This window comes from Panthera tigris, chromosome B1 (genome assembly GCF_018350195.1).
Source record: "Panthera tigris isolate Pti1 chromosome B1, P.tigris_Pti1_mat1.1, whole genome shotgun sequence".
In the NCBI taxonomy this organism is placed as follows: Eukaryota; Metazoa; Chordata; class Mammalia; order Carnivora; family Felidae; genus Panthera; species Panthera tigris.
Window position 1 is genome coordinate 170,342,672 of NC_056663.1, and position 22,965 is coordinate 170,365,636.

Sequence of the window (22,965 nt, forward strand, 5' to 3'; positions counted from 1 at the left end):
TGGATAGCTCAGTTGGTTAAGTGTCCGACTCTTGATTTTGACTCAGGTCATGATCTCACAGTTTGTGAGATTGAGCCCCGCCTCGGGCTTTGTGGCTCACAGCCTGCTAGGGAGCCTGCTAGGGATTCTCTCTCTCTCTCTCTCTCTCTCTCTCTCTCTCTCCCACTCGCTTGCCCTCTCAAAATAAATAAATAAACATAAAACAAAAGAAACACATATTGGAAACTGAAAAGTGTTGTTCAGCCCTGTGCTTTTATGTGTATGATCTCATGTAATCCTCAAGATGGCCCTATAGTTAGGTATTGCCATCAGCAGCAACCTGAGGCTTAGGGACACAAGTAACTTGCCCAGGAGCACATAACTGCCAGGACACAAACTTTGATCTCACAGACTTCAAGCCCAACCTGTTCATGTTGCTGCCCTTTGGTGTCTCACAGAATTGGAGTCTGTAGGGTCAGCATATTTCACTTTCATAGGGCACAGATCTTTGATGGGATTCATTATGGGTTTCCATGCCTCCAAAATGGGAAGTGTCCAGGACCTCTGGTCAGAATCTCCTGGCCCTCTCCCCATAACTGTGAGCTAAAACTGTCTTCTGGAACTTCTTGATTCTGCTCCCTAACTGGGTATAAGAATAATTTAATCAGAATTCTAGTGGTAGGGAATAGTAAAAAGCAGTAAAAATCCTAACTCTGCTACTTGCTAGTAGCTTGAAACAACTCTTAAGAACCTCAGTTTCCTGGGGCGCCTGGGTGGCTCAGTCGGTTGGGCATCTGATTTCGGCTGAGGTCATGATCTTGTAGTTGGTGAGTTCGAGCCCCACGTGAGGCTCTGTGCTGAAAGTTCAGAGCCTGGAGCCTGCTTCAGATTCTGTGTGTGTGTGTGTGTGTGTGTGTGTGTGTGTGTGTGTCTGCCCTTCCCCTGCCCGGTCTCTGTCTCTGTCTCTGTCTCTGTCTCAAAAATAAACATTAAAAAAAGAAAAAAAAGACCCCCAGTTTCCTAATCTGAGCAATAGGGCAATACAAATGATTTGTACTTTACTCATACTAATCTCATGCGGTTGTGACCGTCAAAGATGGTAATGCATCACTGGAGGGGCAATGGGGATGAGTGGCTATTATTACACCTTCGGTTTGCCTCTGTTGACGAGGATGTCTTGGAATAGTGTTATTTGATCTAAGATTTAAATATGGGAAGGAAGATTCTTTGTGAGCTGTGAAGTAGTTTTTTGGGGGTACAAAAGGAAATGCCATTTTTTGAGTACCCTCCATGTGCCCGGAATTGTGCTGAGATTTCATTTCTCACTTAACTCTCAAAGAAATCTGGAGAGGTAGGTGCTGTTATTTTATAAATGAAGATACCGTGAAGCTCAGAGCAGTTAAGCAATTTGCCTAGCATCACATAGCTGAGATAAAACTGGGATTCGAACTCACAGCTGTGGGATACCCAACTCTATGCTGTTTGTGCTCACTCTAGCACACTGCCTTATAGGCAGAAGGCAAAGAAGGAAGCAGAAAGCAAAGCACAGGGGTCTGCAAACTTAAAATGCCTTAAGATTATGGGATTTTCCTGAGAATTAAAATAATAATAATAATAATAACAAGAAGAAGAAGAATAACAGGCATCAAGGCTCAGCCACAAAGAAGAAATGATGAGAAAGCTGATATTTCTTTTGTTATGGCCTGCTGCTTAAAAAGTTAGTTTATTTTCACATATTCCTGGGGAGGACAGTGCAAAGGAGTTAGGAACAAATATTATAACCGTTTAATGGGTGGCACTGGGCAAAACTGAGAAAGAAGCAGAAGTGCCTGGCTACATTTTAGAGAAAGTAATGGACTAAGAACTCCATAAGGACTTGCTTCCAGGGACTTGTGCCTCCTCAAGAGCCATCTTCTCTGACCCCAGCCCCAGTTCACCTGGAGTCCGTGATCTCTACACTTGCATACTCACTGGTATTCTTCCTGGTCTTAATCCCCAGGCTTTGGCCCAGTGTTTCCTATGGAAAATCCTGTTTTCAGGTGGAAAAATCAGTAAGCCTGAGAATATCCTCTCTTGAATCCTTTAACTCAAAGCATCCCTAACAGTGAAAGGTTCTTGAGACCACATTCCAGATACTTCTGGAAAAGAAAAGAAAAAATCCAGGCTAATGTAGAGCTGGAGTTTTTATATTATATTAAGGTTTTGGAGCCCTTGTTCATGCCTGGCTGCATCAACCCTTAGATACGTTAAGAGAACCCTGGAGTAGTCTCACTGCCTGCTGTTGATAGTTCATTCTCACCTGTATTGACAGGGAATAAACCTAAACCCAGAAAATGTTAAAAAAATTTGTTAATGTTTATTTATTTTTGAGAGAGAGAGAAAGAAGAGAGAGAAAGCGGGGGAAGGCCAGACAGCGACGGGGGAGACACAGAATCCGAAGCAGGCTCCAGGCTCTGAGCTGTCAGCACAGAGCCCGATGCAGGGCTTGAACCACAAACTGAGATCATGGCCTGAGCCGAAGTCAGATGCTTAACCAACTGAGCCACACAGGCTCCCCTATGACCCAGAAAATGTTTAATTGATCGGAGTTAAATCTTACCCCATAGGGAAGATAAAAATCCCAAAGGGATCTAAAATGTTTCAGAATTCTTTGCTGGTTTTTGGAATCATTTTTCCTAAAGGCGGCAAATGCTGCTTTTAGATTTAACTAGAACTGGGAACGAGTCCCCGCCTCACTAGGCAGTGAAACCTGGAACTAATTGACCTGAGTGTCTTCATCTGCAAAATGGGAGCTCACAGGATTGATTTGTAAGATCAGATAAGATGAAGTGGGTGAAAGTGTTTGGTAAAGTACAAAGGGCCTCATGAATGTAAAAGGGATTGTGATTTCTTTCTTTCAAGGTGAAGCTAAGTGGAGGAAAAAGGGTGTCCTGTTGGCACTGATCACATTTTTTAGCCTCCAGTAATCCCCTTTTAATATTTATGAGGAGTGTAAAAATTATTTCCCCCTATTTCACACTGTTTTTCAAATAGCAAAGACTATTATTTGGCCAGCAGCAGCTTCTAACTGAATAGGGTAAGTAACTTTCCCAGGGTCAGACAGCAAATCAAGGGCCTAAATTCAAATTAGAATGAAGCACACATCTAGGGTTGATTGCTGGTCCTGAGTTTTCTACTAGTGAACTTCACAGAATGCACAGGCCAATTTATCTCCATGTGTTTTGTCAATCTTGCAACTTTTAAGTGAGATGAAAATCAGTTGGACACTCCTTTACAGGAACTTTACTTTCCAATGTATGCAAGACTGTCTACAATGTAAACTGTGAGCAAAAATCTCGTCACTGGAATCTTCCAGAAGCTGGGAGAAGTTTAAAAAAAACCCTGCTCATGGCCCTACAGCTAGCAAATAGCAGGGCTGCGTCTAGAGCCAACTTCTAACTCTGATTATGCCCTTGAAAGAATCCATAGTACAAAAACTACTACCAGTACTACTGCTAATAGCTGCTAAATATGTGCCAGGCACTGTTCTAAGCTCTTCTATGTATTAACTCATTTAACCAGCAAAAAAAACCCCCTTTTTTTGGACTAGTCTTTCACTAAAATAGCCCAATGACAAACAGTCCTTTTTTTTTTTTTTTCTCAGTTGGTGACACTGCAACCCGAAATCACAACTCCGTTTTAGGTTCCTGGTGGTGCCTGCTTCCTCTTCTAGTTTGTTTAGTCACAGAATTCGATTCCTGTTGGCCGGTTACGCGCCTACAAACAGGCTTAGCGCTCTATTGAAATGCGTGAGGCTCCTTAACTCTTGTATAAACAGGTAATGCGAAGGGGTGGGGCACAGATTGCGGGTTTCTTTGGGACGGGGATGAGGTGGGGGTTAGAGCCAACTCCCCATAGATCAGGCAAGGTTAAGGGAGGGCTTGGCTGCTGTTTTTAAATGCAGTGTTTTTTTGTTCCCTTTCTAGAAACCAGCTGTAACTTTAGGTCAGAGCGCATTAAAATGAGCCACTTCTGAACGAGCAGCGCCCAGGCCCCAGGCCCTGCTGCGAAGGCCCCGGCAAAGGTCAGGGTTTCGTCCGCGTGACGTTCCTTCCTGCGCGCGTCCAAGCGGTGCTGTGCCTCAGGTAAGGACACTCTGGGAGGTCCCCCCCCTTCCTTTAGGCCCGCCGCGGGGCTCGCTGTGATCCTACCTGGTTAAACGACTTTTTGTACCAGGGGGAAGAACGGGGGTGGGGTGGTACTGTTCGGCTCGTGATTCAGCAGCAGGTTCCTTATTCCTCAAACATGGTTCTGCTTGATTTCTCTGAACAACCCGAAGGGGGCCAGACGTCTGAGGACACATGTCCTCAGGTGGAGCAGGTGCCACTTGTGGGGCCGTTTCTGGGTGTCTGACTTGGATGTGACTTTTTGAGCGCGGGGAGAAATCTGTCTGGTGGAGTCCCCAAATCTCTCCCATCCAGGCAGTTGCTTTTTTTTTTTTTTTTTAACCTTCAGCAAAGGTATCTGCGCTCCTAAAACAACAGGAATGTTGCACTGGCCTTTAGCCAGCGGTGGCTCAGCGAGCAGGATAAAATTTCAGTGCAGATTTACGGGAAGTTGCTGGTGTCGGGAGTAAAAATCTGGTTTGGTGAGTTTAAGGGAAGGGAGTAGACGAGAGACAACCTTGCTACTGTGAGGCGAATGGCCTCGGCTGGGGGAGGGCTGCGGGAGGAGGGAGGAGGGAACAGGGAAGAGCTCGGAGAGCAGACACGGAGCGCTCCCCGTGCGCAGCGCCGGACGCAGCCGGGCTCTCGGGGCCACTCGTCTCCCCCGGGTGCGGACCCGGCGCCGCTCGGCCAGTGGAATCGCCGCGCTTTCAAGTTCTCTCGCTCCCGCCAGGAATTTAGCCCCCGAGAGCTGCCTTCTGGTTATCGCTCCTGCTTCCCACTTTGGAATGTGCAGTTTGGGACAGTGAGAAGCCGGGGCTTAGGGAGTTGTCCTCGTTGAGAGTTTCTCTCCGCAGGTTTCCAAGGTTAAGAAATTCTGACAAACTGGAATTCCCAGAGTCTGGGAGTTGAGCCTAAAACGATCTGTTGCTTTAAGCGGCGCAGTGGGGAGTAGCTGGACACTCCTTATTTTGGTTTTACATTAAAAAGAGGGAGGCCGAGAAGATGTTGTAGGTTACTTCCTAGCTGTGTAAATTGCTACCGGGCTGTGAATGGTGTTAATTTCTGAAGTGGGCGACTCCAAATACATAACAAAGGTAAGGTGGTTTTTTGGCAATCCTTCTAACTACCTTCCCTTAATCTTACATTTGGGTCCCAATTTTGAATTTTTTTTTCCCTTTTTCTTCTCTCTTCAGCCCTGATCTCTCTCATTGTACCACTCTCCCTTCAACCCTGGTATATTTAGTGGGAAAGAAACGGTTTATAAAAAGATTTTAAAAGTGCCAGCTTCAGGAAAAGCAGAAAATCCTATATAGCCCCATCATGTTTCCTCTGATGGAACCTTTGATGAAGCCTTTTTCATACAAGAAACGTTTTTTTTTTTTTTTTTCATCCTTGAAAACACACTATTGGGCCATCCAGTGGCACAGGTGACTTTTAGAATCTGATTAACTTGCGATTGAGGAAATATTCATGACAGGCATCTATCTCATTGAAGTGTTAAGGTTGGGGGGCGGGGATGGGGGGAATGCCTTCCTGCAGTAGTTTACCTCCAAAGGTAGCACTGAGTGGAGGCTTAGTTGTTTAAAGTTACAAATTCATTCTGCGTAAAAGTGTAGGGCTGATGAATTATGACAGCCGACAAATCACCAGTCACCGGATATTTAGGAAATCAGTTAGAATAAATGACGTGGAATTTTGCAAATAAATGATTCATTTTTTAATTAGTTAAGAGTCCATCCACTCTTGGGTACTGTCCCAAGGCATTTGAGGATGTGGCTTCTTTCCTGAGGCTTATCAAAATGATAGAAAGATAGTGTCTTCAAGGTACTTACAGGCCATACTGGTTTGTACGGAAAAATCAAGCAATTTCTTTCTGGTGGCATCCGAATGACTCACTCCGTTGTCTTTAGCAGGAATGCAGATTAGAAATGTTTCTTTCAAAGTTCTTTAAAAGTTTTAATGCTGGAGTCACACACATTTTTCAGGGGAGAGAAAGCAAAGGGTTGGCCACACAAACATGAAGAAGTTGCCGCAGTTTTAAGCACAACTGCACTTAGATCAAGAGTGTTTGAGAACTGCAGGTGCCGATTCTGAAAGGTGAAAGGTTGTCGGTGGCGTAAAACACAATCTCTAGACAAGGCAGTGAGATAGCCCTTTGTAGGAATTTGTGTTGCCATTAATTTAAACAATAATCTTTGTCAGACTGATGATCTGAAATCTTAGAGGGAAACAAAACCAACTCAGTCTGAAAGGGAAACAGGAGGAGGAAAAGAAAGAAATGGGGGTTTTTGTATCCTTTCTTGCCTACCTTATCCTTCATTCACCCTGTTCTGATAACACATACCGTTGGCCTCTTTGTCTTAATAACTGCGTACCGAGAGAATGAGGAATCAGAAATTTCACAAAAGTTTAGCTTCATTATTAATGTTCAGTATTTGTTAAATGAAGAAATAACCTGACAAAAACAAAGCGTAGCTAGCCTACCTGTCATACTTCTTTACCTGACGAGGCTACTCTTAAATTCATCTGTTCGAGGGTCTTTTTGAACGTATGCCGAAAATAATCAAATTTTGAGGATATTTTGGCTTCCTCTTGGTTACTGAGTTTTCTGAAGCTTGTAGGATTGAAAATCTGGCACCGTCATTATATTCCAATCTCTATAGTTTTAATAGTCAACATATTTGTTTTTGATTCCCAACTGCGCTTGCTGCTCTAGGTTAAATTTTGAAAGGATTCCACCCAAAACAGTTGGTGACACTGAAGATAGACTCGAGATAGAAAGCAACAAAACTGTGCTTCTGGACACATGTCCTAGATACTTGCTGTAACTAATGTTTAAGACTACTCACATTTTTTTCACCTCACATGATAAGAACATTTAGATTAGACTGTTCTCTTTGGTTTGTTAGTAATGGAACTTGCTCTAGGTAATCTAAACAAAGATTAGAAGGTTAAAGTAGAAGAAATTATTATTAGTATTTTTTTTACAAAATACCTTTGCTTTCCAAATCCTACTCTTGATCTGAAGATTAAAAGTAAATCATGTCCCAAATGATTGAGTTTTGGCTGCTATAGGAAAGTATTTGCTTGTTTCAGACAGGATTCCGCCTCTGCATTTCTAGTGTCTTCTGATTGTTTAGGAATAGGCAGAGGAATAGATGTAGGGGTGCTGGTAGGAGGACAGAGATCTTATAATTGGACTGGGGTTCAAGTGAAATTGTGATCAGGTTTTCCCAGAGGATGCATAATTCTAGGAAAAAACTCACTCTGAAGAGGGCTTAAGTCTGGGATTCATTAGATTTAGGAAAAGGATATATTTCGCCTGAATCTAGAATTTGTGTGCTAAACATTAAAGTTACGATGAAGATATGAATGCAGCTTAAAAAATGGTTGTTAGGAGGGGCGCCTGGGTGGCTCAGTCGGTAAAGTGTCCGACTTCAGCTCCGGTCATGATCTCACAGTCTGTGGGTTCCAGCCCTGCGTCAGGCTCTGTGCTGACAGCTGAGAGCCTGGACCCTCCTTGGGTTTCCGTGTTTCCCTCTCTCTCTGCCCCTCCCCTGCTCATGCTCTATCTCTCAAAAATAAATAAACATTAAAAAAATTAAAAAAAAAAAGTGGTTGTCAGGGGCTCCTGGATGCCTCAGTAGGTTAAGTGTCTGACACTTGATTTTGGCTCAGGTCATGATCCCAGGGTCATGGGATTGAGCCCCGTGTCGGCACTGAGCGTGGAGCCTGCTTGGGATTCTCTCTCCCTCCCTTTGTCCCCCTCCCCCATGCACTCTCTTTCTCTCTCTAAAGTAAAAATACATAAATAAATAATAAAAAAAAAGTGGTTGTCAGAATAATTCCAAGTTAAAAGTTATATTGGGACGTTTCAACCACTGGCCTGATGAAGACATGTATTTCACCTCTTAGGCGCAGTTTCTGTGTCTTATGATGGTGTCGATTTTCTGGTTTAGTGTTGTAAGAGCTATGTGTTAGTCCAAACAACCACCCGCTCAGAGTAATGGCTTCGAAGAACAACTGAAAAAGGATTTTCAAGAAGGGCAACGCAGGAATGACTTGGGTTATGAGGTGGGAGGCCTTTAGATCCTCCAGAAAAGAACTGTCGTGGAAATGGCAATAAGTAATTGTTCGGCTGGATCCTCAGGTTGTGGGAAACATCTCAGGTTAGAGGGATTTAGGGGGAAATGGCACCCTGCCACTTTTTGTGTGTGGTCTGAATCGTCTTGTCAGTAAAACTCTCCTCAAGTGGTCTGCACTTGATTTCTGATGGTTTCTGCTTCTCTTGTAGTTGCCTCTTCCTCTATTCTGTCAGCATCTGCATGGGGAAGAGGGGAAGGACAAGATGTTCTCCCCTTGAAGTCAGTGTGCCCCTTCTTTTCAGAAACTTTGTATATTTTGCCCTGGAAAAGGTGAGGGAGGAATTTTCCAGTAGAAGGAGAAAGATGTCTGGTGGAGGAAATGGCCAAGAAACAGGCGAGTTCCAATACTGTTAGTAACGTAGAACTCACCAGAAAGCTCACATGGAGGTTTATCAGTGCCCTCAAACAATTGCAGGGGAACTGGCAACTGTAGGGATTTGAGGCTCATCCCCACCCCCTTTTGTAATTCAAATGTTCCTTGCACACTGCAATAGATGCCTAGTTTGAAAGGGTTCAAGATATCATCCCTGGGTAGGACCATAAGTCAACTGATTACAAAAGGAAGACTCTCAACTGTGTTCCACTCTTTCTCTACTTTCTGTGGTGGTTTAAGACTCCTGATTTCTTAGCCTCCTGAAAGAAAAAAATCACAGTTCAGTTGATGGAACTTATGTGTATAATATGAGCATTCTGTTTTGTTGCTGTGAATATCCCGTTGTTGTCGTCAGAGGAACTTAATTTATGTAAAATGATTTGTAGGTATGTTTAGACATACGTGTACAGTTTATATGTTTGTAAAATACAAAACATTAGGTTAACTGACACTCACTATTCCAGAAATGATTGACTGTAGTCTATAGTTGCTCTCTTGGTAAACTCTGTCATGTTGTAAGAGTGGAGTCGTTTTAGAAATCAAAAGTACAGGGGCGCCTGGGTGGCGTAGTTGGTTAAGCGTCCGACTTCAGCCAGGTCACGATCTCGCGGTCCGTGAGTTCGAGCCCCGCGTCAGGCTCTGGGCTGATGGCTCGGAGCCTGGAGCCTGTTTCCGATTCTGTGTCTCCTCTCTCTCTGCCCCTCCCCCGTTCATGCTCTGTCTCTCTCTGTCCCAAAAATAAATAAAAAACGTTGAAAAAAAAAAAAATTTAAAAAAAGAAATCAAAAGTACAATCTCTACCTTTCTGAAGGCTATTTAAGAAAGATGACGTCAGGAGAAGGCAAAGTGCTAGTGTAATCCTGAAAACCCTTTGTGATTTGGGGAAAATGTCAATCCTTTGGCCTCAGCAGATTCCTGGTAGTGCAATATATATATATTTTATTTATGAGTCACAGCCATTCACATCGATCAAGAAAATAAGCTCCAAGTCTCCTCAAATCATGATATTTGTCTTTGGGGATACTGTAGTTTTGTGGTTCTTAGGAACATGGTGGCCCAGTGCCCAGATCATGGGAGGTGCTCGGTGGGTATACGTTGAGTGAAAGAGGAGTTTCTGATTTTTTAGCCTCCGGATCGTGCTTTGCTTTCGCTAATAGTCAATTTTGCTCATATTCCTTGAGTTTCCACCATGCGGGGAGAAAGACAATTTGATCCCAGAAGCTTTGGATAATCCACAGGTGGGTGAGCAAGAGTTAACTCCATGTGCCAATGGGCAGTGGGTGGGGAACAATGAATGTGGTGCATTGTGCACTGAAACAGGAACAGGATGCCTCTACCTGACCAAGGAAATGCCAACCTGTGAGAATTATAATAAAAATATTTACCTTTCAGAGCACTGAGACCTGGCTCAATCATTTTTGTGACGCATTTCACATCATGCCAAAAGAAAAAAAAAAAGTAATAAAACAAAGGAGATTTTTTTTTTTCCAGGTGCTACTTACTTCTCTTAGATCAGTTGATTGCCATCCTGAAAATGTATATTTGGGCCTTTCAAGATCAAGTCAAATATTCTTGTTTCTAAAAGTAGGGATCCATGTCAATGGCGATAACAGCACCGCGAGTTTTGAAAAGACAGCTTAACTAATATTTGTTGTCACTTATTTTTAAAAATAATAACATGGTCCTCAAAGCCCTTGCCAAGATTAGGCCCATCTTCTCAGTAGCCTTCCCAAGACAAAGTTGCCTTTGTGTAACTGGAACTGGGAGGATTTGGTGGCACAGAAAACTCAATGGGGCACTGCAACTTATTATTACCAGAAAATTCAGTGGCCTGGTGTGTGTGTGTGTGTGTGTGTGTGTGTGTGTGTGTGTGTTTATCAGCTGATATCTCTGATCTGTTTCTCCATGCAGATGATCTCACTGTTTTAGACTTCCCAGGCGAGCATGTAGTGCGCGGGAATTTAGTGCGCGGGAGTTTAGTTAGATTATAGAAGGGAAAAGCTGCAGCATGCTGGTGCAGAGCGGAGCTCGCCTCTGTGGGTGGACTAGTTTGTTCTCAGGGTAGTCAGCAAGATTTTGGTCACACGTGGAGAGAAAGAAAAGGTGGTTAGCCAGAGTGAAAATGACAGTTTGGGGAAAAGGAATGACTACTGTGCCTAATTCAACCTTCTTGGCAGAGTGGCTAAAAGCATGGACTGCCTTGGTTCGAATCCTGGCTGTGCCACTTATGAACTGGGGGACGTTAGGCAGGTTACCTAAAAAAAAACCACAAAAAACACAAAACAAAACTGTCCATGATTCAACATCCCCAACTGTTGTTGTTATAGGATTACTCTACAGGGTTGTTATAAGGATTAAATAAATTAATAAAGGATTAAATAAATTAATTACTGTATGAGCAGAGGTTAGAACAGCGCCGGGCGCATGGTCAATATACTATGGTCCGTAGTCAAAGTGATATGTACATGTGTCATGTTTGGGTGCATTTGTGTTTGAATTCTTATCTCATGACCCTACTCCATGTAAGAGTTTTCTTTCATGACCTCTTGCTGGTTGGATCCAGGATTCTCTTCCTAACCTCATTGTTTGGCTTTGATCAAGTGACCATTGCCATTGTAGATAGGCACTTTTTGGCTAAGTTTCTTTTGGTTTTTGTGTCTTAGTTGTATGGAGAAAATGTTACTTAGAATCACCAAGGTACACTTTTTTTTTTCCCTTCTCTCTTTTGGTAAGCTATAAGATGTTGATTAGGAACAAAAGGGATAATACTGTTATATCTGTTGGTGAGAGACTGCCGAGCGCCCTGCTGAAAACCGAATATAGGTTCTTAGAGATGGCTAATGTAAAATAGGAATATTCTGTGTAAAAAAAAAAAAAAAAACCTTAAGTACATCGAACTTAAATAATTCCTGTTGCAACTTTTGTTGGTTAGTATTAATTCATTATAATCATAATATATACTCTGGGACTTTCTTAGAACTGCCATAATGCCTTATCTGCCTTACAAGGCATTTTATATCATTTCTTACTTTTGTGCATTCACTATTTTCTCTACCAAACCCAAATTAAGTTCCTTGGAGATAGGATTTGTGTCTGAATAATGTCTGTATACCTCAATGTCTCTAGTTTATAGTTGAGAGCCCAGTAAATAAGAATTTCTTTGCCCAGATATATTACCATCTAAAATAATGGCATTTCTGCATTCCATGGGTATGTATTATACATTTTTTTTAAGGTAAGCTCTAGGCCCAGTGTGGGGCTTGAACTCACGACCCTGAGATCAAGAGTTGCATGGTCTACCAACTGAGCTAGCAAGACACCCCTGTATTATACACATTTATTTGAGTAACTTCTTTTTTTTTCCCCACAAATTTACCAAAAATTGTTACATAGAGGAAATATGGTGGAGCTGTACTGAACTCAGGCAGGACTGAGCAAGAACAGAAGCCCCATCCACAGCCCAGCCTCCTTTTTTTTTTTTTTTTTTTTTTTTAAAGTTTTTAAATTTATTTTGAGAGAGAGAGAGAGAGAGAGAGACAGAATCCCAGGCAGGCTCCATGCTGTTAGTGCAGAGCCCCACACGGGGCTCGAACCCACAAACCCTGAGATCATGACCTGAGCTGAGATCAAAAGTGACACTGAAGCGTCTGAGCCACCCAAGTGCCCCTCACAGCCCAGCCTCTGAAAGCATGGCAGGATGGGAGAGGCCAGGGGTAGGCAGGGGGTGAAGTTTTACAGTGCATTGTTTAAAGTTTATACCTCTTTTTTCCCTCTTGCTCTTTAATTAACATCCTTTAAAAAGCTCAGACTTGTTACTAGGTAACTCTGAAAAAGGGGAGAAAATGCATTTTCTTAAAATTAGGAGGAATTTATTAATCATCGTTAGGAAAAAGCACATTTTCCCCAAATTAGAGAAAGTGAACAAAGAGATCCGAGAGAGAAAATAATGTCAGGTGAACACACATCTGTGAACCACAAAGGTATGGTTTTGTCAGTGGGCTGGTGCTATACTCTTGGCTAAGGAAAAGTGGTGAGGAAGGAGGACAGATGATCCCCAACTGTTGAGAGATTGCCTCTAGTGAAAATCCTATTTGCAGAGCAAAGGGAATCCAGTAACAAGTAAACTCTTCCCACTTGGTGCAAACAATAGTTTGGCTCAGGGACCTCCTTTGCTCTTTGCCCTTCATTGTGGGTTCCGGGATCTACTTCAAGTTATATGTAGATTTGCCAGTGAGTAAACAGAAACTACCAGCTCAGATGGTACTAATGAGCCCTGGGATTTGTGCCTTACATTTGCATTTGCTCTGCCTGCATAGACAGCACTCTCAGTGCGGACACCAAGCCTGGGAAGGCAGGGATCTTGGAATATTTTCCCAGCACCCTTCCCAGAGTGGAACCTAGGGGTCATTCCCCTAGTAATTTGTCATGGGTCTTGCCCTTTTCTTTCTTTCTTTCTTTTCTTTCTTTCTTTCTCTTTCTTTCTTTCTTTCTTTCTTTCTTTCTCTTTCTTTCTTTCTCTTTCTTTCTTTCTATTTTTGAGAGAGAGAGAGAACGCGCATGACTGAGTGGAGGAGGGGCAGAGAGAGAGAGAGGTAGACACAGAATCCAAACCAAGCTCCAGGCTCTGAGCTGTCAGACGCAGGCCTTGAACCCATGAACCATGAAATCGACCTGAGCTGAAGTTGGACGCTTAACCAACTGAGCCACCCAGGCATCCCTCGATTGAACCTTTTTCCACTGACTAGAACTAGTCAGTGAACTAGTCATTGGAACTGCAGAATCTGCTTTTCTGTTCTCCTTGTTTTCACCTTTGCCCTCACCCATACACTGTTCTTGACACATTGCCTAGAAGGATTATTTTAAAATAGAAGTCAGATCATGTCAGTCTCCTGCTGAGATGTCCCTGTCCATCTCACTTAAAAGCCAGTGAGGCACTATACCTCTTTACCTCTGTAATTTCATCTCCTATCACTCTTCCTTACTCTGTTTTAGTCACAGTTTCATGCCTCAGGGCCTTTGCACTGGCTGCTCCCTCTCCCTGAACCATTTTCCCCAAATATCTGCATGACTCACTTTTTCACCTTCTTCAGCTCTTTGTTCTTCCTCCTTTTATCTAAAAAAGCACTTCCTCCTTCCTGTTGGCACTATCTCCGTACCCTGCTCTATTTTTTTATTTGGTACTTTTTAGTTCATTGTCTCTTCCCCACTACAGTGTCTGTTTCATTTATTGATGTATCCCAAGTACCTTAGAGTGGAGTCTGCCACAGAGTAGGTGCTCAGTAAATATTTGTTGAATGAATGAATAAAACACACAGGCTTATACACAGCACGAGTATGACAGCAAGTGTAGTATAACTTGAGTTAGAGTTCTACTCAAGATACAACCATGAATACATCTTTCTGAATAAACATGAATTTTCTCCCAGATTTCCTCTGTGAAGCTGCCATATTTTCTCTGGTTTCACTCTTTTCTGTGTCACCAGGAGCATTTGATGGAGGCTGATGACTAAGTAAAGAGCAAGGCAAGGCTGAGTGTGGGGATGGTGCAATCATTTCACCGTTTCCAAATCAAAGCCTCGTCTTTGGCAATCTTTTTGTGATTTCCATCTAATTCTTACAGCCCTGTTTTGAACCAGTCTTGTGAATTGCATGCCCTACAGATAATTACACTTGTCTAACTCATGTTGCTATGCTGTTTATTGCTTTTTCTATTGTCATTTAATTATAATGAATGATTGTTCTGAAAGTAACTGTCAAGTTTGTTGTTTTTTAACTGTCTCTTTTGACCTTTGAAATTTTGCCAAATGCCAATTGCCGCTACAGGATTCCATCTAGATTTTTCTTGGTTGCAGAGCTTGCAAAGGTACTTTGCCTTGACATGGCCTGCAACAAGAGTGGTAGTGTCATTGTTTGCGTCTTTGATATTTCCCCAGAACCTTTGCACAAAACCTCGGTCTTGCCTTTTACTGAGTGGCATAACAACTCTCTGACCTGTTGTACTTGTTTGCTGGCCCCAGCTTCACTGTCTCCTTTTGCACGGTGACCTTGGTTTGGCAAAACTGCATTTCTTGGTCCTTGGTGGTACAGCTCCCTCTGTGTGTCCTCATGCCTTTTTTAGAGCTATACTTGGACCGGAAAGAGCTTATCCCATGGCTGATAGAATCCTGTGGCTACTAGGCTTGGAAACATTAGAACTGGCCCTTGAAGGTGAGTACACCCTCCAGCAAGGTTCTTCGCATTAAAGAAACAAAACAAAACAATAGTATATAAATTCTGCTGAAGGTACGTGAAGATCCTGGATTTAGTTGCTTTTGACTGGTGTTGATCCTGGTTTGTGGCTGAGTTAGAATTATTTGGATTTTTTTCACTTCCAAGTTGATTTGGAAGCACTCATCACAATTGATAGTGACTGGACAATTTGTTGAGCGATTGCAAAAAACTAAATACACCTAATAAACAGCTAATAATTAATAGTACTTTCTGAAAGTCATTTTTTATTTACTATATGTACTGAATGGGACATTAAAAATGAACAGCACATAAATGTTACATTAGACTTATCTTAACAATGGCCTACGTAGACAGAGCTGCTGGTCATTATTTATGAGTTAGAAAAATTTATCAAAATATAGACCCAGTAAGTAGGTACACTTGAAAAAAAAGATGAATATGAATTAAACTGGTTTAAACCAGGCAATTTTTCTTTTCATTTCTTTTCTTTTCTTTTCTTTTCTTTTCTTTCTTTCTTTCTTTGTTTCTTTCTTTCTTTCTTTCTTTCTTTCTTTCTTTCTTTCATATAATTTATTGTCAAGTTGGCTAACATACAGTGTATACGGTGTGCTCGTGGTTTTGGGGTAGATTCCCGTGATTCATCACTTACATACAACACCCAGTGCTCATCCCAACAAGTGCCCTCCCTCCTCAATGCCCATCACCCATTTTCTGCTCTCCCCTGCTCCCCACCCCCCCCCCCCAATCAACCCTCAGTTTGTTCTCTGTATTTAAGAGTCTCTTAATCATTTGCCTCCCTCCCTCTCTGTTTGTAAACTATTTTTTCCCCTTCCCTTCCCCCATGGAAAGACCAATTTTTCTTATGTAGACACAGACTCAGCTATTATTTATTGAGTAGCTGCTATGTGCCAGCCACAGGGTATCAGGTATGCTATGGAGAATAATAGTCCTCTGCCCTCTTAGGGCTTTCTTTGGGCATGGAGATGGGATTCAGTACTCTGAAGGAATTACCAGGAACTATAAAGATGATAGGTGGGATTCTCCTAGCCAGGTGGTTCAAAAGAAGGCTCCTCCGGGGAGGTGGATGCTGGAAGGCGTCTGACGGACAGGAAGATCCTTGCTGGATGGAGTAGCGTTTATGAAAGTCCTAAGGTTGCTTCAGAAAGCTTGGCATGTCGGGGTCATAAAGAAGGCCGATGTTGCTGCAGTGGTGCAGTGAAGGGCAGGGGATCATGAGGTAGTTTGGGGGTTACTGAGACCTGGAGTATGTAGGCCCTTCAAGACCATGGGAAAAGAGTTTGCGCTTTGTTACTCTTGAGCCCAGTGGGAAGCCATGAAAGACAATTTGCTAGTTAAAAGATAACTGGCAGCTGGGAGAAGACTGGATTGAAGGGAGGCAAGAAAGGTTGGCCCTGGAGGTGGAGGGAAGCGGGTTGACTGCCTGCGATTCTTCTGTGCCTGTTCCTGCCCTCTCGAAGTCTGTGTTTGGCAGTGGCAGGAGTTCACCAACTGGCGGAAATAGCAGTATTTGGTGATGGCCCGGATGTAGGGGTGAGGGAAGGAATGAGGATTCTGGAGTGAATTCCCAGGTCGATGAGGAGACTGAGGGAGAGCAGGTTTGGGGGGGGCAGAGAGAATCAAGCATTCTGGTTTGGGCATGTTTACTGAGACACCTGTTAAACCCGCCCAGGGAGATGTTGAAAGTTTCCCTTTGTATCGGATGCCGCCAGCAAAGCAGGAGGCACCTCTTCTAGGCAACTATTTTGCATTTTACTAGTTCTCTCCTTCTCGCTATGGCCAGATTTGCAGATACAGGTTCGGTGTATGACCTGTATTTATATATTACAAATGACAGAATATTATTTTGCAGATACAGGTTAGGTGTATGACCTTTATTTATATATTACAAATGACAAAATAATATTCTAACACTGAGTATCTATTGTGTATGGAAAACTGGTGGAGGGATGGGTTAACATTAAAAAATCTAGGGGTGCCTGGCTGGCTGTGTTGGTAGAGCCAACAAATCTTGGGTTGTGAGTTGGAGCCCCATGTTGAGTATAGAGATTACTTAAAAAAAATCTTTAAAAAACATTAAAAAATCTTAAGTATAGTTTCAGCTGTCAAAAATCTTCTAATTCAAATTAATCCTATATGTATTTAATATTTCAATATTGAATATATGTTTGACATTTGCTTTATATATTTAACATTATATGTCAATATATAATAAATATAAATGCCGATATAATTGAATATGACATACTTAATATAGAAAAGATATTTAATGTGCATTATGTACTAGTCTATATTTAATAACATTTAATATTGAAAGCTAAGTGTAAATCGTGCATGAACAAAGAGTTCATCCCATATTATAGAAGATAAAAATATTGCAGGATGTAACTGGATTTCCTTGTGAGTTACAACCATTTAGGGGCATGCAAATTCATGCTCTAAATGTCAACATATAAAAATGGATCCATTAAAAAAATGGATCCTCTCTCTCTCTCTCTCTCAAAAATGAAATAAAAACGTTTAAAAAAGGGGGGTGGCGCGCCTGGGTGGCTCAGTTGGTTAAGGGTCCGACTGCAGCTCAGGTCACAATCTCACGGTTCGTGGGTTTGAGCCCCACATCGGGCTCTGTGCTGACAGCTCAGAGCCTGGAGCCTGCTTCAGGTTCTGTGTCTCCTGTTCTCTTTGCCCCTCCCCTGCTCATGCTCTGTCTCTGTCTCTTTGTCTCTCTGTCTCTCTCAAAAATAAAATAAAAACATTAAAAACAATTTTTTTAATGGATCCATTTAGAACATGCAAATATTATTTCTTGTCTTTCTCTACCTAACTTTCCAAAGGGTCCTCTGTACTTCTGCTTATTATGTGAGTGGAAACTGGAAGCCAATACAGACACACTTTATTCATTTTTAAAGTTTATTTCTTTATTTTGAGAGAGAGAGAGGGAGGGAGAAAGTGAGTGGAGGAGGGGTGGGGGGGGGGGCCGGAGAGAGAATCCCAAGCAGGCTCCAGGCTGTCCATGCAGATCCTTACATGGGCCTTGATCCTGTGAAATGTGAGGTCATGACCTGAGCTGAAACCAAGAGTTGGACACTTAACCTACTGAGCCACCCAGTTACCCCAGACACACTTGAACGTATATTGTGAAAGGCTGATTTGTATCTAGCAAACCCGAGTTTTGAATTTGTAGAGCGAGCACTCAGAGTATGATTACAAATAAGGCATACGGCTTTTGGAGCTTAGAGGAATGGAAGCTTTATCTGTTTCAGTTCCACCGCTGCAAGCCCTCCTCCCCCACCAGTGGTTTCTCTAGAAAGAAAAAAAAAAAAAAAAAAGACTGAGTGTATATTTTTAAATTTGTAGGAATAGAATGCTATTTAAAAATACTGGAAGACTTCCGTCTAAAAGTAATGTTTTAAAAAAACATGTTTAAAAAAACTGTTTTAGAAAAGTAATGTTTTAAAAAGTCATCAACTATTAGGGGTGGTGGGTGGAGGTGGGAGAAGAGGTTACAATGGACAGTGTTTTGTAATCATGGCGTAGAAACTGTCAACGGCTGCAGCCTTGCATTCTGGTGTGTCAACAGCCGTGGAGCCCCTGAGGCGTAATCAAATTTATTATTGCTTAATTGGGCCAAGTGGTGTGGTTTGGATTTGTGCATAAGATGGGTCACTTACCAAAAGGATATGTAGGTTTCACATTCATTTAAATTGTGTTTTTGATAAGAAAGTTACTCTGGTGAGGAGCTGCTATAATGTGTACCCTCAATAATCACAAAGAGTAAGAGGGAGGAGGCGCCTGGGTGGCTCAGTTGGTTGAGCGTCCGACTTCGGCTCAGGTCATGATCTTACAGTCTGTGAGTTCGAGCCCGGCGTCAGGCTGTGTGCTGACAGCTCAGAGCCTGGAGACTGCTTCAGATTCTGTGTCTCCCTCTCTCTCTGCCCCTCGCCTGCTCATGCTCTGTCTCTCTGTCTCAAAAATAAATAAGAACATTAAAAAAAAAAAATTAAAAAAAAAGTAAGAGGGAGGCTTGTGTTTGAGTAATTGCTGAGCTATTTAGAATTGAAAGTTAAAAACAGAAAGTAATAGTGGCTAATAACGGCTGACATTGAATGAGCACTTACTGTATGCCAGGCATGACCTCATTTGATTAACGGAACTACCCCTAAGAAGTAGATCCTACTATTATTATTATCTTCATTTGGCAAAGGTGAAAATGAGGCACTGATGGGTCAAGCAACTTGCTTGGTAAGTAGTGGTCAGGATCCAGATTCTTGTAAAGCTTCGTAAACGAGGTCAGGTTTGGGAAAATCCCTGCACTAGGACCAGTCTTTTTATCAAGATCTGCCACTGACTTAGCAGATAAGTGACCTTGGATATGGCACTTCACCTTACTGGCTTTCCATTTCCTTGCCTTTAAGACTGGATAGATAACATTAACAACTCAGGCAACAACAGATGTTGGCGAGGATGCAGAGAAAGAGCATCTCTTTTGCATTGTTGGTGGCAATGCAAGCTGGTGCAGCCACTCTGGAAAACAGTGTGGAGTTTCCTCAAAAAATTAAAAATAGAACTACCCTACAACCCAGCAGTTGCACTACTAGGTATTTATCCAAGGGATACAGGTGTGCTCCCCCATGTTTATAGCAGCACAATCAACAATAGCCAAAGTATGGAAAGAGCCCAGATGTCCATAGATGGATGAATGGATAAAGAAAATGTGGTGTATATATATATATACATATACACACACATATATATATGTATATATATATATATGTGTGTGTATATGTATATGTATATATATACATATTCACAATGGAGTATTACTCGGCAATCAAAAGAATGAAATCTTGCCATTTGCAACTATGTGGATGGAACTAGAGGGTATTATGCTAAGCAAAATTAGTCAGAGAAAGACAAATATCATATGACTTCACTCATATGAGGACCTTAAGATACAAAACAGATGAACATAAAGGAAGGGAAGCAAAAATAATATAAAAACAGGGAGGGGGACAAAAACATAAGAGATTCTTAAATATGGAGAACAGAGGGTTGAAATTAAATAAAATTTTTAAACTGGATAGAAAGGAGGGAGGATTCGGGACTAGACATGCTTTGCACACCCCAAATTTCTCTAAGTCCTTTTACTTTCACAGTTTAAATATGTAAGAGGTTTCTCCTAGGATATCTAAAGGGAAGATCAGGGTGATAGGAGTAAATGGAGGGGAAGGGGGATGAATTACAAGGGCAGTTACTTTGGCATTGAATCATAGGAAGAAAACTAGGTTTTCTAGGTTGGATGGCTTGTCCATATCTTGCAAAGTTCTTACAGACTTGATTCTTGATTGCTATCCCATTTGGGATAGATAATTTTGTGGGCATATAGGGTGATTCTAGACCAGTGCTTCTCTTCTGGGGAGGATTGTCCTCCCAGGGGACTTTTGGCAGTGTCTGGAGATATTATTGGGTTGCCACAGTCTGGGAGGGATGGGGTGCTATTGGCATCTACAGGCAGAGGCCAGGGATGGGGCTAGACAACCTGCAGTGCACTGGACAGCCTCTCACAACAAAGAATTATCTGTCCCCAAATGTCAGTGGTGCCCAGGTTGAGAAACCCTATTGTAGACTAGTCTTTGCTCTCCACAACCTCTGCAGTCCTATACAACTTGAGCAAATAGTGTTTCTTCCTTTAGTTTTTAACACCCATCTCTTTGCTGAAGATTCAGGGTCAGAGAATGAGTTTGGGCGACAAGGTCAGGACAAAGTTGAACTGAACTCAGTTCTTTAAAAAAATTTTTTAATCTTAAGTTTATTTATTTTGAGAGAGAAAGAGAAAGAGAGAGCAAGCCCAAGTGGGGAGGGGCAGAGAGAGAGGGAGAGAGAGAATCCCAGGTAGGCTCCACGCTCAGCAAGGAGCCCAACTCGGGGCTCGATCTCACAACCACTAGATCACAACCTGAGCCAACATCAAGAGTCAGACACCCAACCAACTGAGCCACCCAGGTGCCCCAGAGCTGAACTTCGTTCTTAGGATGCAAGTGTTTGCCAGCACCCCAATTAAGTTTGAAAAAATCCCCAATTAACAGTTTATTTTTCTCTTTGCCAGAGGTTCAGTGCTTAATGTCAGTCACTGCACCCCCTTCTCAGGTTCTGAGAATTTTTCCTTAGTACGTACTCATCACCAAAACACTCACAAAATTTTGCTATGCTTTCTTTTCTTTCTTTCTTTTTTTTTTTAAGAGGCGTCTTGGCATTTATAAATTTCTAACAGAGCTGGGTTTTGAGAAAGTTTGTTAGAATCTTTTCAGACTGAAAGGTACCTTCAGTTGAAAGCTTTAGATTAAATCCTATGTTTTATCAAGTCTGTATTTTAAATTCATTTAAAATGAAATATCCTTATACATTGCTTTCAACTGAGAGAAGATCTATGTTAAATAAATACATGCTGGTATACAGGCACGTTTAGAAAGACAGCAAACATTAAAGGATGGTTAGAAATGAACTCCATGTACTAGGCTGACATTTTCCTTTGAAGAAACATTTGTGTTACTATTTGATGTCCTGGAGATTTGGGGAAGAAAGATAACTGCATTTAGGTTTGCAGTTGTTCTTAGCTGAGGGAAGCTTAGTTTATGGTTTATGTAGTTATTATAAGAAATTATTTACAATCATGGAATACCCTTTGTGTTATGCCAGGTCAGGTCATGTAAGGTAATTCCTGGAATTTCTAGTTACAGTTTGAATGTCAGTTAGGTTCAGGACCCTAGATACCATTATCTCTACACACACACACACACACACACACACACCATTATCTCTACACACACACACACACACACACACACACACACACACACACACGTTACTGATCCGTTGAGTGAATTACATGATGAATGAGTGAATTCATTCAGATTCTGGGGAGCTTATCTCCACTCTCCTGCCTTCTATCTTTAGGGACAACTGGTTCTACCATTTACTACCCTTATGTAAAGCTAACTTTTAGGCTTCTAGTTGTAGCTAATTTAATTGAGCCCTGGCTCTCTTGTCCCTTCATGCTTTTGACATTTGAGTTCTCTTTTATCTCAGTCTTCATCTTTCTGTTCTGAAAAGGTACACATCTTATATGGAGAACTAATATCCCAAGTTTGATTATTTTAGTTGCTTCTCTCATGATTGTTTTATACACACACACACACACACACACACACACACATATATATATATATATATATATATATTCATGATTATCTTTGTGTTGGACAAATTAATCTAAGATGCCATATGGTTTTTCTCAAGTCTTGAATAATGCTTTTGACTTGACTTGCAAAACTATTCTTGAAAATGCAGTGTGTTTTGTTGGCCTGTTTGGTAGTAATAGCTCTAGCCATTTATTCATTGGGTGCATGTAGGTTCTGTACCAGGCATTGGAGATGCAAAATGGATTAGAAATACTCTCGGTTCTTTTATTTTTTTATTTTTTAATGTTTATTTATTTTCGAGAGAGAGAGAGAGAGAGAGAGAGAGAGAGAGAGACAGAGCGTGAACAGGGGAGGGGCAGAGAGAAAGAGGGAGAGACAGAATCTGGAGCAGGCTCCGGGCTCTGAGCTGTCAGCACAGAGCCCGACGTGGGGCTCGAACCCATGGACCGTGAGATCATGACCTAAGCTGAAGTCGAAGGCTTAACTGACTGAGCCACCCAGGCGCCCCAGAAATACTCTGGGTTCTTCAGGAGCTCACAGACAAGGTGAGACATGTAAACCAACAAACAAAAAAGTTCTTTTGTTCTTTCTAGAATAGAGGTGTTTGTTTATTTGTTCATTGATTCGCTGAAAACTCTTTATTTTGTGCCTACATTTATCTTCTAGGAATAAGAATAGATCTGCTTTAAAGGAGTTTGTGGTCTGGTACAGACAGACAGACATGTTAAAAATGAAATATTCTAGATGCTACTGGAATCAATAGCATCAGTTTAACCTGAAGGGGAGTAGCAGGGCAAAAGGGAGATTTTAGGGTCCTCATAAAAATAAGACCCTTAATATATCTAACATTTACATAACATGTCTTAAGTGCC

At 41.9% G+C, this 22,965-nt stretch overlaps 1 protein-coding gene across 3 annotated transcripts in view; it reads left to right on the forward strand.

Annotated features, from left to right (window-relative positions):
- Positions 1 to 3,679: 3,679 nt before the first annotated feature.
- The window catches only part of RBM47 (RNA binding motif protein 47), a 158,788-nt gene continuing 139,502 nt past the window's right edge, over positions 3,680 to 22,965 (forward strand). For 2 of the 3 annotated variants that reach the window (XM_042984655.1, XM_042984657.1), the window contains exons 1-2: positions 3,680 to 3,796; positions 3,945 to 4,103. The gene's annotated coding sequence lies outside the window, so the exon portion shown is untranslated. Of the gene's footprint in view, positions 3,797 to 3,944; positions 4,104 to 4,473; positions 5,222 to 22,965 lie in introns of all 3 variants that reach the window. The other variant, XM_042984656.1, reaches the window with a different exon arrangement.